This window comes from Hypanus sabinus, chromosome 14, assembly GCF_030144855.1.
Source record: "Hypanus sabinus isolate sHypSab1 chromosome 14, sHypSab1.hap1, whole genome shotgun sequence".
In the NCBI taxonomy this organism is placed as follows: domain Eukaryota; kingdom Metazoa; phylum Chordata; class Chondrichthyes; order Myliobatiformes; family Dasyatidae; genus Hypanus; species Hypanus sabinus.
In genome coordinates, this window is record NC_082719.1 from 81,362,100 (window position 1) to 81,376,597 (window position 14,498).

Consider the following 14,498-nt stretch of genomic DNA (forward strand, 5'->3'; position numbering starts at 1 on the left):
GATGCTGAAATCTATCAAGTTTCAGCTGTTTCATCTCAGCAGGAATCCTGTTTGTTTTGAAAGGCATTTGTCAGTAATTTGATGGATTAAAATGCATATTAATATGTATATATTTAAGTATACTTTATTTTCTATTATCTGTTTTTTCCAAGAAACCTTAAGACCATAAGACAAAGGAGCAGAATTAGGAGATTTGCCCCCATCGAGTCTACTCTGCCATTCCATCTTGGCTGATTTATTATCCCTTGCAACCCGATTCCCCTCCCTTCTTCCCATAATTTTTGATGCCCTTACTAATCAAGAACATATCAACCTCTACTTTAAATGTACCTAATGACTCTGCCTCCACAGTCGTCTGTGGCAATGAATTCAACAGATTCACCACCCTCTGGCTAAATAAACTCCTCCTCATCTCTGTTCCAATGGGATGTTCCTCTATTCTGAGGCAGTGTCTAGACTCCCTCACGATAGGAAACATCCTCTCCACATCCACGTTTTTCAGGCCTTTTGGTATTTAATAGGTTTCAATGAGATACCCCCTAGATTGGGGGTTCACAACCTTTTTATGCCACAGACCAAAACCATTAAGCAACGGGCCCAGGGATCCAGGTTGGAAGCTCCTGTTATAGATGATTGAGATTTTTTTGAATATTGGAAAACCTTTATAATATGAGGGTTACTTTTTGTTTAATAAGCTTTTATGATGTGCATGTGACAATTAGTGAGGGGAATATCACACCCATAATAAACTCTTCTCGGGCTTGCAGCTGGGTATAGCTATTGATTATAACTGACTTTTCGATGATAAACTCTGTCATCTTCATCAGGAATGGTGGAGTTTGTCATCGAAATGTCAGTTATAATCGATAATTGTACTCGGCTAGAAGTCCGAAAAGAGCTTATTCACCATCTACACCAGGAAAGTCCTAGATCATTTATCACACCTGTAAGTTTGAAGATCCTAACAGATATTTAATTCTTGAAAGGCATTGGATAGTACTTGTGATCAAATTTTAAAACATATATGATTGTAAATCATTTTGTTCACTTGAGAAAGAGTACACTGGCTATTTTTTTCACATTCTGCCAAGCTCACAACAAAAAAAAAGATGCGTGGAAGCATGATTGTCTACTTCAGCCTTGATTTCCCATCTGGCTGGATAAAGGCCCTACAGGAGTGCTGGTTGTAGTGCCATGTGCTGGTAGGAGTATAGATGATTAATTTGAAATATGTTCTATATTGGTAATTCTGAAATCCATTACTATACATACACATTTGTAAACTTTTTTTGTGTTACAAGTGTATCATACCATGGTTATTGTCCTAAACTGAATTTCTGTGACTGGAGAGTCTTCTGTCAGCATTTGGGTGCACTAAGTAACTAGCTAAGCAATGGTTTGTTCACCCATATTTCAAGAGGAATGAAATGGTATATACAAGCATATATAATGTGCTATCACAAACAAGAAAAAATCTGCAAATGCTGGAAATCCAAGCAACACACACAAAATGCTGGAGGAACTCAGCAGGCCAAGCAGCATCTGTGGAAAAAGACATTTCGGGCCCAGACCCTTCAGCAGGACTGTAGAGAAAAAGATGAGTAGATTTAAAAGGTGGGAGGAGTAGAGAGAGAAACACAAGGTGATGTGAAACCGGGAGAGAGAGGGGTGAAATAAAGAGCTGGGAAGTTGATTAGTGAAAGAGATATAGGTCTGGAGAAAGAGGAATCTGATAGGGGAGGACGGGAGCCCATGGAAGAAAGAAAAGGACAAGGAGCACCAGAGGGAGCTGATAGGCAGGTAAGTAGATAAGGTGAGAGAGGGGAATGGGAATGGTGTGGGGGTGGGGTTGTAGGGGCTTTACCAGAAGTTTGAGAAATCGATGTTCATGCCATCAGTTTGGAGGTTACCCAGACTGAATATAAGGTATTGTTTCTCCAACCTGAATGTGGCCTCATCATGACAGTAGGGGAGGCCACACTCCCCCTTCTCCAGCTCTATCTCGTTCACTAATCAACTTCCCAGCTCTTTACCTAACCCCCCCCCCCCCGCTCCCCATTTCACCCCCTCCCCAATATCATCTTTTTTTTGCAGGCCTGATGAAGGGTCTCGGCCTGAAAAGTCTACTCTATTCCATAGATGCTGTCTGGCTTGCTGAGTTCCTCTAGCATTTTGTGTGTGTTGTTTATATAATGTGCTGTTTTGTTCTTATATAATAAAGCATAAACTTGAATGTTCCAAAATATGTTCACTAAATTGATTCCTGAAATGAAAGAGTGGTCTAATGAAGGGAAAATAAAGCTCATATTTTCTTAGTAGAACGAGAGGTGATCTTATTGAAATGTTGCATATAGAACAGTTCTTACAGAGATGAATGTTTAAAGAATGTTTTCTTTATTTTGGAAAAATCTACTCTAGATTAAAGGCGTCGGTTCTGGATAAAGGGTCACCTATTTAAGATGTATTTTTGGGGCTATGAAAATTTGGAATACACAAACTCAGTAAGCTGAAAATCAAGTTAATGGGTATATCCAAAATGAAAAGACTTTTGAATTACAGAGGAACCAAGGGTTCTGGTGATCTGATAGGAGAGTGGATTTGAATCCAAGAACGTCAGCTGATATCTCACTGAAAGGAGTTAAAACATAACAGTGGCAACGAGTTATTTTTAAAACAAACCCAACCAAGATGACTGCCTACCTGTTGAAATGCAGCAAGACGTTTGAGTAAAAAAACAGCAGCGCAGCATGTGACCCTTCAGAAGAGCGAGAGAGAAAGTCAAGTTTTTAAATAAAAGGCAGAAAACAGACAATTTCATGAATTCATAAACAGTGAGTACTGGGTGATAATAACAATACATTTTTAAAAGGCCGGAAAGGCCCAATTCAAGATGGCGGTGCGATGCAGTTTGCAGCGGCCTCTCCGGAGTTGATATCTGTTATTTGTCAAGTGGGGTGCCATGCACAATCCTAATCTGATGAAAAACCAAATGTGGGAGCACAGAGGAACATCTGGAAGTCTCCAGGAAGGCCTTCTTCGTTGCTGCTGCTGTTGTGAGGTCTGGGTCTCTGCTGAGAAGAACAGGCCCCCAGTCCTCGGGGTCGTGTTGCCGATGGCCGGTGGTGGGCGCATCATAGTGCGCTTGGCAGAGGATGGTGCTCAGAGAGGCTGTGCCGGAGGGGATGGTCGGAGGCTCGGAGGTTCAACGGACTCGGAGTCTGCTGTGGTCAGGTGGCTTTCATTGTGTGCTGTGTCTGTGAGGCTGGGTTTGACAGAGCTTTCATTGTGTGCTGCGTCTGCGAGGCTGAGTCCGGCAGCGCTGTGGAAGTCCATAGCGGGGGTATTCCCTTCTGCCGCCTGCGTGGGATGACGAGTCTATCGGGACCCTGAGGACTTGTGGAAACTGTGTGGTGATTTCTTTCGAACTTATAGTCTTTTAACATTTTTGGACTATTTTTACTGTGCCCATGGTCTTTTTTTTATCAATAATGGTATTGTTTGCACTTTTGTAACTATATGTTGTAACAATGTGGGTTTGTGTAGGTCTTGTAGCTTTAGTTTTTGGTTTCTTGGGTGGTAGAGTTGGTCTCCTGACTTGGTGTGTCTGGGTAGTCCTGTTTTGTCTGGTGGATTTGGAGCTCCTTTCCGGGGAACGCGCTAAGATGGTAGCGTGATATTAATACGCGGCAGCCTCTCCAGACTCTAGATTTGGGGATTGCCAAACATTATGTGGATTTTCTGGTGTAGTCTATTTTGTCATGTGCTTTTGTGATATCATTCTGGAGGAACGTTGTTTCATTTTTTAACTGCATTGCAGTTGTGGTTTCTAAATGACAGTAAACTGAAATTCAATTCAATTCAAATAGCTGGTTAAATCAGAAAGATAGACATGCTTGATTATACAACAGATAAATGGATGTTGTATATGGAGCAAATTGAGCAGTAATTTAGCCAATGAGAAAGAAGTACCAATTTTGTTGAGTGCATTGGATTTAAAGGCAGACAGTTTGGTTCAAACAAACCAGCAGAAATTAGTAAACACAAAGTACACTGCAGATGCTGTGGTCAAATCAACATGTACAAACAAGCTGGAGGAATTCAGCAGGTCAGTCCGGAACGTTGACTGCTCATTTCAACGGATGCTGCCCGACCTGCTGAGTTCCTCCAGCTTGTTTGTACCAGCAGAAATTAGCTTTGTTGGTATCATGAAAGTATTGCAGGAACATTTAGAACTGTAACCATTGTTGATTGCAGAACAATTTAGGTTTCATAAATGGGATTTAAAGGAAGGGGAGTACGTTTCAGCATACGTGCCTGAATTGAAGAGATTGAGTATTGTCAGTTCGGTAGAAGACTTACTGATGCATTGAGAGACCGTTTAGTTTATGAAATCTGACAAAGCATTCAAAAATGGCACATAACTGAAGCACAACTTACATTTAAAAGAACAGTTGAAATTGCTGATCAATATAAACAGAAGACAGAGACACAATTCAGTTGCATTCAGGAATGAAAGTGAACATGAACAAAATTACATTGTCTAAACAGAAACTGGCATGGCCGAACAAATTGTGTTATCATTGTCGCAGCGGCTCACCTGCACCAGACCAATGCAGATTTAAAAGCGAAACTTGCAGAAAATACAACAATGTAGATCACATACAAAGAACATGTTCGGCAGACAAAAGTAAATGGACTGTACAGAGAGGAGAAAAGGATAAAAAGTCAAGTTCAGTTCTGAAAAGAATACTAATCTGCATACTATTGATAAAAAATCTGATAGAGATGAGAGTGACATAGAATTAAGATTTACAATGTGAAAACTAACAGTAGTCAAGCAAGTGAACAGCAAATTAATTATACTGGAATTGAACACTGGCTTGGCTATTTCAGTCATTCCACAAAATGGCTTTGAATGGCGTTATAAAGATACAGAACTGAAGCCAGCAGATATCCAACTAAAAAGCTATACTGGAGAAAAGATCATTCCTGTTGGAATGACATATGTAATAGTGAAATATAACAACCTCTAAATCATATTGGGATTGTGTGTGATTAGAAACAGGAGGGCCAGCATTGTTGAGGTTGTGAGTGGCCGAGACACCTACAACTTGATTAGAGATCCATCCACCATTTGCATACACATCCTCTATGATAGAGTCAACTAAAAGTAAATTAAAAAGGTAGTGGATGTTGCCATAACTGTCTCCATGTTGTACACCATGAATAGATGCCCAACAGAGGGCAAATAAGTGTTAATGCCAGCCTGTGTACCTCTGGTTGGAAGGCATATTGTGTGTACCAAGAAAGGACCATGCCGCTCAGCAGGATTGTGAATGTGACAAAAGCAGTGATGCAACTACAACAGTTTTTATAGGCAGCATATCTGAAAAGGCTTCTGATATGTTAACCAGGCAGTTACTTGCAAAATGTTGCTTGGTTTTAAGCTGGAGGGGAGTTCAAAGAGCTTCAGGAAAGTTGTAAGCCTTTAGCTTTTGTGAGTATAAAGAACCAGAATCTGCTTTGTGTGCATTATGGTTATTTACATTAACTTCAAGTGGAGACAAAGAACTACTTATAAAAGTAGAAGCAAAGACCACAGCCCAACTGGGTGAACGGAAGGCCAAAAAGAAAGGAAGTCAATGAAGATACGAAAACAGGATTTGTCAGATAATGTTGTGGATAAGGAAACAGAGGAGAAATCAGACTGTAAAGGGAGCAATAGAAGAATTAATAAGATAATACTCCAATGAGTTACATGCATCTTCTCAAGATCAAGATACACAAACTAGAAAGAAGAAAAAGGAAAAGAAAGAGGAGGATGACATAAATGCTTGGGAAATGGGAGGAAAAATGAGACCTAATTCCTAGAAAATGGAGGATGAGATAAAAAGGCAAGATGTTGAAAAAGAGTAAAGCAAGGATCAAAATAGTTACAGTGAGAAAAGCTGAGAAAAGTAGGTGTCCAGAGCTGCTGGAGCCATTTCCTGCAGTCTCAGAGTCAACTCCTACAACCAAGGAGGAGGCCCCTTGGTTTTCACAGCTACAAATCTTATCTGCTAAGCATAATGACCTTCCTTGTTTAAAAAAAGCATTATCCCACAAGAGAAGAAAAATCCTCCATAGCAATTAAATCTTTAAGCCTGAATGGAAGAATTTAAAATTTTCTGTGCTGTGGATTTCTGTACTGTATATAGTAGTTGTAATATATAGTATACTATATATGGAGTGGAGGTGCATTCTCTATTGTGTTAAACTCGCCTTCTTGACTCTCCATTTTTCTTGGAAATTAGTTTTATGTTTTGGAGTTACAAAACAACAATATTGTTTGTACTGGTGGGTTATTTTAGATTATGCGATCAAATTTATAACAGCTACCTGAACTAAACCTCTTCCCACCCTGTTATTTGAAAAAATGCCATCCCCTTGTTGTCTCAATTCCTCATCTCCAATGCATCTGCTCTCAGGATGAGGCTTTTCATTCTAGAACGAAATAGATATCCTCCTTTTTCAAAGAAAGGGGCTTCTCCTCCTTCACCATCAACACTGTCCTCAACCACATTGCTTCTATTTTGTGCACATCTGCCCTCAGCCCATCCTTCCACCTCCCAACCAGGGATAAGGTTCATCTTGTCCCTACCTACCACTCCACCAGCCTCCACCAGTATGCTGGACACACATAATTCTCTGTAATTTCTGCCACCTTCAACGGGATCCCACCACCTAGCACATCTTCCCTTCTCTTTGCCAGCTCCCCCTCCCCCCCGCCACACTTCCTGCTTTCTGCAGGGATCGTTCCCTGTGCAACCCACTTGTCTATTCGTCCCTCCCCACTGATTTCCCTCCTGGCATTTATCCTTGCAAGTGGAGCTAGTCCTACATCTGCCCCAATACCTCATACCTCACTACCATTCATAGCCGCAACCAGCCCTTCCAGGTGCGGCAACACTTCCCTGTGAGTCTGTTGAAGTCATATACTGTGTCCGGTGCTCTTGGTGTGTCCTCCTGTATATCGGTGAGACCCAATGTAGATTGGAAGACCACTTTGCCGAGCACCTACATTCCATCCACCAGAGATAGTAGGATCTCCCAGTGGCCACCCATTTTAATTCTACTTCCCATTCCCATTCTAACATGTCAGTCCATGACCTCCTCTACTGTTACGATGAGGACACACTCAGGTTGGAGGAACAACGCCTTGTATTCCATCTGGGTAGCCTCCAACTGATGGCATGAGCATCGATTTCTTGAACTTGTGGTTATGCCCCCCCCCCAACTTCACCATTTCCCATTCCTTTTTTTCTCATTCACCTTTATCTCTTTACCTGTCAATAAACTCCCTCCGGTGCTCCTACCGCTCTTCTTTCTTCCATGGCCTTCTGTCCTCTCCCTTCTCCAGCCCTGTATCTTTTTCACCAATCAACTTCCCTTCTCTTTACTTCACCTCTCACCCCTCCCAGGTTCACCTATCACATTGTGTTTCTTTCTCCCCTCCCCCACCTTCTTACTCTGACTCCTCGGCTTTTTTTTCCTGTCCCGATGAAGGGTCGGCCCAAGATGGTGTCTATAGTCTTTTCCATAGACGCTGCCTTGCCTGCTGAGATCTTCCAGTATTTTGTGCGTCTTGTATGGGTTTTTACCGTTAAAGTCGGGGTACAGTGTATTCAAAATATTTTACTATCTACTATTCAGGAAATGTTTCAGTTTAGTGGTTTATAATGACCCACAATTTTTGTGAAGATGTCCTAGTTGGTTATCTTCTTGACCACCTTCGCAAATCACTGGCAAATGTTATGAAATTTGTTAACTTTGCAGCAACGGTACGATGTGATACATAATTTTAATAAACCGAATTATAGTGTTTATATACACACACACACACACACATACAAAATAAGTATTGCAAATGTAGAGGAAATAAGTAAGTAGTAGGGTGGTGTTCGTGGGTTCAATGTCCATTCAGAAATCAGTGGGCAGAGGAATAGAAGCTGCTCCTGAATTGTTTAGTGTGTGCCTTCAAGCTTCTGTACCTCTTTCCCAATGGTAGCAATAAGAACAAGGCATGACCTGGGTTAGGGGTCCTTAATGATAGACCCTGCCTTTCTGAGGCATCACTCCTTAAAGATGTCCTGGATGCAACAGAGGCTAGTGCTGAGTAATGTAGTCTTAAATGGATATTCATCTTATTTTGTCTTTTTGTATAAAGTTACAATATACACAATAAATTTCCTTTCTTTAATGCAGCTTTGATTACTGCTAACACTCTTGTTTATTTTGAATGAAGTCAATAAATTACAAATTAAGTAAGAAATCTTGTGATAGCTCTCACACTGTACACTAGCATATAAAATTCACTCCTCAAATAGTTTTTCTGATGCTCTCTAGTTTCTGTTTTAGTGGATGATTCTTCTAGATTTTATATGTTGAACAGGGCAACTTATTGTAGTCTGAGTAACTATATACAGTCACTTTTTCTGAGGTCTTTTGGGGGAAATTCACAGCTGTGTCTCAAGATAGTGTAGATGTACATTTGACCATTATAACGTTTTGCAAAATTATAAATCATTTGTTTTTGTGCATACACAAGATATAGAGATTAATAGTGTATGCCTTCATGCAAATACCATGCTCTGTTACATTAGCTGTTAATGTAAAAACATTAACATGATATGTTTCCTGATACTTTTAATATATATATTCCTTTTTTTTTAACCTTACATTATACTCTTGGTTGATATAGTCAATATCCCATCAACTAACTGGACATAATTTTACTTATTTTGCTAATGATGTGGTAGGTTTGGGGTTTATTCTCTATTCTTAAAGATTGTAAGTGTTGGTGTGGAATATTTAAGATTATACGGTATCGTGGGTGAACCTGATCCCTCATATCAGATTACTGAATTGCAATCAAAGATTTCAAAATATGACCTTGCAGCCATAAAAAGAAACTCAATATGATATTCAAACGTAATAGAGTAAACAATTTTGGAAAGATGGATCCAGAATATTACATTAAACTAAGTAATGAAAAGAAAGGAAGGATGCACGTCAGTCCATGGCCTCCTCTACTAATATGATGAACCTCTATAGTTGATGTTGCCTTGATGTGGGATGAATGGGGGTGACCAGAAGGTGCACAACACTTACTGCTTTCGTGAAGACTTCATTCCTGGTCTGTATCTGTAGTCTGTAGCACTATTTTTTTATATATGGAAGCTTTAAATTTCTTCCCCCTCCCATCCATTTTGCTATTTAAATAATAATTAAAGTTGTTGTATAATGGATGCATCCTATCCGAACCATGAAATTACTCTGCAATTAAATGTATTGTTTATTGAGCACAAAAGGAAAGAGCGGTTAATTAAAAACCTGAAATGGGTGTTAGAGAGGAAGTGTTTCAGTAAATGCTCCATAACGAATTCAAGGTATTTTGAATAATACTGATTTTAGATTCCTAAGCTGTTCGTCTTTCTCAGCCCTAAATTGTGGGCTCAACACCAAAGCACAAAAAAGTTTCCATTAATAAATACTTGTGATCTGCTGTACTTTTAATATGGGACTGCTTATCAGTAGTTTTGGTTTCTAATCCTGATGGACTGACAATTTGTACCCAGCTACCTGGGTATTTAAATAAATGTATAAATATGTAGCTTTATTATGGGTATTGGCTGGAATTGGCAGTGAAAGTGATGTATTTGGGGATGTAACAGAGTTTAGTAGATTTTCTGTTCGGACAATAGACAATTCAAAGCAATAAACTCAATAATACAAAGCTTTATATAAAGGACACATGACGTGGAAATAAAAGATGAGAAAACTTAAGGAATTAAATAAAATATAATAACAAGTTTAATAATAACAGTAATTAGTTAAAAAGAATGGTTGGACATAAACAAGATTTATTAGAGATCGAGCAGTAGAAACAATGAACTAGAAAGTTCATATTCTTTTCAATCGTAAATGAGACTGCTTATTTCTTGATCAATTTTCTGGAGCTTGTAAAGCACTTTCCCACATTTTACCCATCTTTACTGTTAATTTTTTTGTGCACTTTATGCTGTCCTGTGTAGGTCTGTAGTCTAGTGTAGCTTTCTCTGTGTTGTTTTTTTTATTACGTAGTTCAGTCTAGTTTTTGTACTGAGTCATGTAACACAATGGTCCTGAAAAATGTTGTCTCATTTTTACTATGGACTGTACCAGCAGTTATGGTTGAAATGACAATAAAAGTGACTTGAATTCTTTATCTCTGGTGGTTGCCTTGAATATCAGTTATTCCTAAAATTATCTCAATTTATGAGAGTGATGAGATACAAAGACAGAAGATGACTTTCGTCATTTGTGTCAGGTATTTAAACAAAGAACAATACAGCACAGTATAGACCCTTCAGCCCACAATGTTGTGCCAACCCTTAAACCCTGCCTCCCATATAACCCTCCAACTTAAATTCCTCCACGTACCTGTCTAGTAGTCTCTTAAATTTCACTAGTGTGTCTGCCTCCACCACTGACTCAGGCAGTGCATTCTATGCATCAACCACTCTCTGAGTAAAAAACCTTCCTCTGATATTCCCCTTGAACTTCCCTCCCCTTACCATAAAGCCATGTCCTCTTGTATTGAGCAGTGGTGCCCTGGGGAAGAGGTGCTAGCTATCCACTCTGTCTATTCCTCTTAATATCTTGTATACCTCTGTCAAGTCTCCTCTCATCCTCCTTCTCTCCAAAGAGTAAAGCCCTAGGTCCCTTAATCTCTGATCATAATGCATACCCTCTAAACCAGGCACCATCCTGGTAAATCTCCTCTGTACCCTTTCCAATGCTTCCATATCCTTCCTATAGTGAGGTGACCAGAACTGGACACAGTACTCAAAGTGTGGCCTAACCAGAGTTTTATAGAGCTGCCACATTACCCTGCGACTCTTAAACTCTACCCCTAGATTTATGAAAGCTAACACTCCATAAGCTTTCTTAACTACCTGATCTACCTGTGAGGCAACTTTCAGGGATCTGTGGACATGTATCCCCAGATCCCTCGGCTCCTCCACACTCCCAAGTATCCTGCCATTTACTTTGTACTCTGCCTTGGAATTTGTCCTTCCAAAGTGTACCACCTCACATTTCTCTGGGTTGAACTCCATCTGCCACTTTGCAGCACACTTCTGCATCCTGGCAATGTCTCTGCAATCTTCGACAATCCTCAACACTATCCACAACACCACCAACCTTTGTGTCATCTGCAAACTTGCCAACCCACCCTTCTACCCCCACATCCAGGTCGTTTATTAAAAATCACAAAAAGTGGAGGTCCCAGAACTGATCCTTGTGGGACACCACTAGTCACAACTCTCCAATCTGAATGTACTCCCTCCACCATGACCCTCTGCTTTCTACAGGCAAGCCAATTCTGAATCCACCTGGCCAAACTTCCCTGGATCCCGCACCTTCTGACATTCTGAATAAGCCTACTGTGTGGAACTTTGTCAGATGCCTTACTAAAATCCATGTAGATCACATCCACTACCCTCATCTATATGCCTGGTCACCTCTTCAAAGAACTCTATCAGGCTTGTTAGACACAATCTGCCCTTCACAAATCCATGCTGACTGTCCCTGATCAGACCATGATTCTCTAAATGCCCATAGATTCTATGTCTAAGAATCTTTTCCAACAGCTTTCCCACCACAGACGTAAGGCTCACTGGTATATAATTACCTGGACTCTCACTACTACCTTTTTTGAACAAGGGGACAACATTCGCCTTCCTCCTATCCTCCAGTACCATTCCTGTGGACAACGAGCACATAATGATCCTAGCCAGAGGCTCAGCAATCTCTTCCCTCGCCTTGTGGAGCAGCCTGGGGAATATTCCGTCAAGCCCCGGGGACTTATCCGTCCTAATGTATTTAACAACTCCATCACCTCTTCTCCCTTAAGAACATCAACCACGCTCATATTGTCCTCACCGTCATCAAGTATTTATGTCTGTAATCTAGAATTGTATTGCAAAGTTTATTGAGTCGATTTTCATTTCAAATTTGATATAATTAGAATTTCAACAACTTTTTAATGTTGTGATAGTCTTCAAAAGTCCACAGTTTGTGTGATGAACACAGAGATGAGAGCTCTCATTATCTCCATGTAAACGTAAACCGTAATTAGCTTTGTGTAACTGGTGATATACTCATATTTTCATGTAGGCCAAGCTTAAATAATCACAGTGAGGTCTAAAATTTTAAGAATTAATAGAAACTGAAACTTAGTTTATCTATTACCAAGTAACTGCTGACATGTAGCCAATTTAAAGACCATCTATTATAATCTTAATCTGATCAGAACAGGTGCTTAGTAAGAGTTCATACTTAATTTTCCTCATTCACATAATGCATTGGAGCACCAACTGAAGACACCACAAAAAATGCCAGTTGAATTGTAAAATATAACAAAATTTAACCAGATTTTTGATCTGAGCAGGAATGTTGATGATGTTTGGTTTCCAGAAAATATAACATTAAGGGAGACCTAGGAACAAGCAATAGTCCTCACTACTACAGATGTTGTTTGATTCAGGGAACACTGGAGAGGATCCAAAAATGTTTTGCTTTTACAAATGTTTCACTACTCAAAAAGATATAACGTTTTTAGCCTGTCTAATGCTGGTGTTAACATGATATGTAAAATTAATACCTGGAAGTTACATGTTTCTGGAAGTTTTGACTATAAGTTTAAATCACATCTAAAGCTGAGTCTTGCACACAAGGTTCTTGGCATAATTACTACGGATAATAGCAGAGGTCCAGGCAACACACACAAAATGCTGGAGGAGCTCAGCAGGCAGATAGCATCAATGGAAAAGAGTACAGTCAACATTTCGGGCTGAGAGGAGAGGACAGAAGGCCATGGAAGAAAGAAATGGGGGTAGGAGGGAAGCGATGGGCAGGCAAGGACATAGGTGAGAGAGGGAAAAGGATATGGGGAATGGTGATGTGGAGGGGTGTTACTGGAAGTTTGAGAAATCAGTGTTCATGCTTTTGTGTTGAAGGCTACACAAACAGAATGTAGGGTGATGTTCCTCCTACCTGAGTGTGGCCTCATTATGACAGTAGAGGTGGCCATGGATAGCCATAGTGCAAAGGGAATGGGAAGTGGAATTAAAATCGGTGGCCACTGGGAGATCATGCTTTTTCTGCTGGATGGAGGAAGATGCTTGGCGAAGCGGTCTCCCAATGTATGTTGGGTCTTGTGAATATACAGGAGGCCAGAGCTGAAGCATCAGACACAGTGTATGACCTCAACAGACTCACAGGTGAAGTATCACTTCACCTGGGGCCCTGAATGGTAGTGGAGGAGGAGGTGTTTGAGCAGATGTAGCACTTGTTCCACTTGCGAGGATAAGTGCCAGAAGGGAGGTCAGTGAGGAGGGACGAATGGACAGGGGAGTCACGTCAGGAGCAATCCCTGTGGAAAACAGAAATTGGGGGGAAGGAAAGATGTGCTTGGTGGTGGGATCCCTTTGGAGATGGCAGAAGGCACGGAAAATAATGAGTGGGACTCAGAGGCTGGTGGGGTGGTAGGAGAGGACAAGAGGATGGGGTGAAAGCTATCTCTGGTAGGGTGGTGGGAGGATGGGGTGAAAGCATTGATAGTGAAGGAAGGCAAGCTTCTTACTTTGAAGGAGGAAGACATCTTTGTTCTGGAATGAAAATCCTCATTCTGAGAGCAGATGCAGCAGAGATGGAGGAATTGAGAGAAGAGGATGGCGTTTTTACAAGTAACAGAGTGAGGAGAGGTATAGTCCATGTAACTGTGAGGGTCAGTGGGTTATGATAGACATCAGTAGATGAATTGTCTCCAAAGATAGAGATCAAGAAAGGGGGGGAGGGAGTTGACAGAAATGGACTAGGTAAATTTGAGGGCAGGGTGGAAGTTGGAGGCAAAGTGGATGAAGTCGATGAATTCTGCATGGGTGCATGAAGCAGCACCATTGCAGTAGTCAGTGTAGTGCAGGAAAAGTGCAGGACTCCCACCAGTGTAGGCTTGGAACATAGACTGTTCCACGTAGTCAACAAACCGGCAAGCATAGCTGGGACCCATGCGAGTGCCCATGGCTACATCTTTTCTTTTAAGGAAGTGGGAGGAGCCAAAGGTTCAGAGGTTTAAAAGTCAAATTTAATGTTAGAGAAATGTATATAATGTACATCTTGAAATGCTTTTTCTTCGAACGACAGTAAAGCATGAGAACCCCAAAGTCCCCCCCCAGCTCTCCCCTCCCACGTGTAAGTAGCAGTGAGCAACGATCACCCCTACCCCCACCAGCAAAAAAAAATGTGCATCGGTACCATCACTAAGCCCAAGCGTGTGCTAAGCAATAGCAAAGACACAGAACAAAGTTACCCCAAAAGCTTTGCATTTCATCCAACAATCAACAAACCAAAGGTTCTCTTTCTCCCTGGCAAGAGAGTGGGAGGTGTCTCCCATTTTCACAGCGAGCGGGAGACAT

At 40.8% G+C, this 14,498-nt stretch overlaps 1 protein-coding gene across 1 annotated transcript in view; it reads left to right on the forward strand.

Moving 5' to 3' along the window:
• The window catches only part of LOC132404918 (probable E3 ubiquitin-protein ligase HERC1), a 279,423-nt gene that overhangs the window by 1,038 nt on the left and 263,887 nt on the right, over nucleotides 1-14,498 (forward strand). The gene's annotated exons all lie outside the window — the stretch shown is intronic.